A 2901-nucleotide genomic window follows, 5' to 3' on the forward strand; every position below is an offset into this window, starting at 1 on the left:
CAGATAATGTAGCTCTGACATATCAACACCCAACATAATCACTTGCATTTTATGCAACTTATGCACTTTATTCCTTTTTCGTTTATGGTATTCCTTTAGCAGCTGTTGATTACTCTTGTCTATCTTTTGTTAATAAAATCTATTGTATTACACTTGTGTTTTCCTTCTGTTGATGATACAGAAAGAGGTTCTACAAGTTAGAGATCCCACCAATCTTTCTTATGTGATGTACTCATAATCACACCTTAAGTGACACGTCAAAGTGACAAACAGTGTTGGGGAGTAGCTAGTTACATGTAACGGCGTTACGTACTTTAATTACAAAATAAATGTAACTGTAATCAGTTACAGTTACTAAGAAAAAATGTGTAATTAAATTACAGTTACTTATGAAAATGTTAACGATTACAAAGGGGGTTATATTTGAATATTTACACGCCCACATTCAGATTTAATTGATTTATTTCCCAGATTGCACTGACTACTCTAAAATATGAGACATACAGCCACGATGCGGAAAACACAGAGTGGTTCGTAGAATCCAGTCATAAAAACGGAACTCCTATTACGCGGAATGTCAAGGAATATACCACATTTTGGATGAATAAATCAAAAGTAGGTCAGTACACTTGAATCAAAACGCGATATGGACTATATAGTGTCTGTGAATATTAAGCTGCAAAAAGACAAATGACTCCTGCACGTTATGCTTGTCTCTGTGGAAATCAGGCGCGGACGTATATGCTTTTATTTTATTTTTTAAAGTAACTGTTTTTCCCCCCAAAGTATTGTTAGATGCAGTATTTCCTGTAGTTATGCGAAGATTTGCTTTCAAAAACAGTATCAGTAAACTATTTCTTATGATTTTAAATCTGCATTGAACTTCAGATCAATCTCAAAGTAAAAGGCGGTACTAAAGTCTGATTTTTTTTAGTGGATGTGTTCAGTTATTATCATCTTAATTCAAGTGATGAAGGATTTTGAAAGTCTGACAGTAATCATTGTTGCGCACATGCTGTAAGGTTAACCCTGCATGGTGTAAATGTTTGAAAATTATTAACAGTTGAAAACATTCATTAGAAATTTAGAAAAGTAATCAAAAAGTAATCAAAAGTAATCAATAACATTACTTTAATAAAGTAATTTAAAAAGTTACACTACTATTACATTTTAAATAGGGTAACTTGTAATCTGTAACCTATTACATTTTCAAAGTAACCTTCCCAACACTGGTGACAAATCATAACGTCATTGTTGACGTGAGTAACCATCACTACACTATTTCGCCTCCCTAGGTTGGCGAAAACAAATTCACTACAAAAAGTAGTGATTTTTCAATGTATTTTTTTCGAATACATTTATTAAGAGGTACAAACTCTGGATCATGAAACACATAGTACATTAGAGCATAAAGAGTGTTATGGCTTGCGCTGGTTTACTTATGGCCTGCTGTCCTGGGCTGCTTTTCCCAAAAGCATCGTAAGCTTAAAAGTACATAGTTTACCCATTGAAACCAATGGAGCTACAATCAACTTAGGCTTAATATGCTTTTGGGAAACACAGCCCTGGTCATTGATTTTATTAGTAGTTCTTCTGCCATTAATTTACAGTGTCAGCACTGTCTCCTAAATTCCCTGAAAGAGCTACAAAAGATGATAGCTCATTGCTAGCATTCAGTATTGGTGCTTTCTGTTTTTTCTCTGGGACCGGTATCAGTTTTGGATCCGTCAAGATGGCACATCTCTGGAGACTGAAGTTCGGTTTAATTTTGCTTGCTGGCTGTTTGCTGCAATGCTTTGACTTCTTCTTTTCTAAACTACTTTTGCAGAAGCACAATGACAGCAATGATGAAGAAGTAGGAACATCCACTTAAACATCAAGTGGCTCAAGTGGCGTCAGGTTCAAGAAGATCACTCTGAAAACAGAACATTAAGACTTTCATGCTGCACATACAATCCTATTTGTTTTTCAAATGTGAGCTTAGGACTCTGACAATATATCTACATGGGTACTTAAAGTGAAAGTGAAAAGTGACGTGACGTGGCCAAGTATGGTGACCCATACTAGGAATTAGTGCTCTGCATTTATCCCATCCTAAGTGCACACACACAGCAGTGAACACACACACACTGTGAACACACACCCGGTGCAGTGGGCAGCCATTTATGCTGCGGTGCCCGGGGAGCAGTTGGGGTTTCGGTGCCTTGCTCAAGGGCACTTCAGTCGTGGTATTGAAGGTGGAGAGAGAGCTGTACATTCACTCCCACTACCTACAATCCCTGCCGGTACGAGACTCAAACCCGCAACCTTTGGGTTATGAGTCCGACTCTCTAACCATTAGGCCACGATTTCCCCCCAAAGACTTCATACTGTAATTATCAGTGGCTTTTTCCTCCATTTTTGTATTCTAATAAAGACAATGGTGTATAATTACAAGCACACATACACACCTGTACATATTTGAGTCGTACATACGACAGGCTCCTCTGCCCCCGCAGCTCTTTATTCCCCATTTTAAACACGTCAGTGAGAGCTCCAAAATATACAGGAGCAGGAATACCACCTCCAGAAAAATATTAGACATTAATGCAGTTTATCCAAAACATAATATAAACTAAAATATTGCCTAGCTTATGAATTATTGTTTACTGTATTACTTGTACCTAGTGTTCGCATCACAAGAGTTTGAATACCCAACGCCAGTGACTTAAGCTCAGGTGTGATGCATCTAAAAACATATGTAATATACAGTAAATACCTTTCATCTTTCATCCTTTAGATCTGAAAATGCATCTGAAAGTAGTTTTGTAAAGTAGAAAGCAATTTAAAAGTTAAAGGGTTAGTTCACCCAAAAATGAAAATTCTGTCATTAATTACTCACCCTCATGTCGTTCCAAACCC

The 2901-nt window shown here is 37.0% G+C and overlaps 1 pseudogene; it reads right to left on the bottom strand.

Moving 5' to 3' along the window:
* Positions 1-1544: 1544 nt before the first annotated feature.
* The window catches only part of LOC107689258 (solute carrier organic anion transporter family member 1C1-like), a 14948-nt pseudogene continuing 13591 nt past the window's right edge, over positions 1545-2901 (bottom strand).

This window comes from Sinocyclocheilus anshuiensis, unplaced genomic scaffold (assembly GCF_001515605.1).
Source record: "Sinocyclocheilus anshuiensis isolate Anshui unplaced genomic scaffold, SAMN03320099.WGS_v1.1 scaffold882, whole genome shotgun sequence".
In the NCBI taxonomy this organism is placed as follows: Eukaryota; Metazoa; Chordata; class Actinopteri; order Cypriniformes; family Cyprinidae; genus Sinocyclocheilus; species Sinocyclocheilus anshuiensis.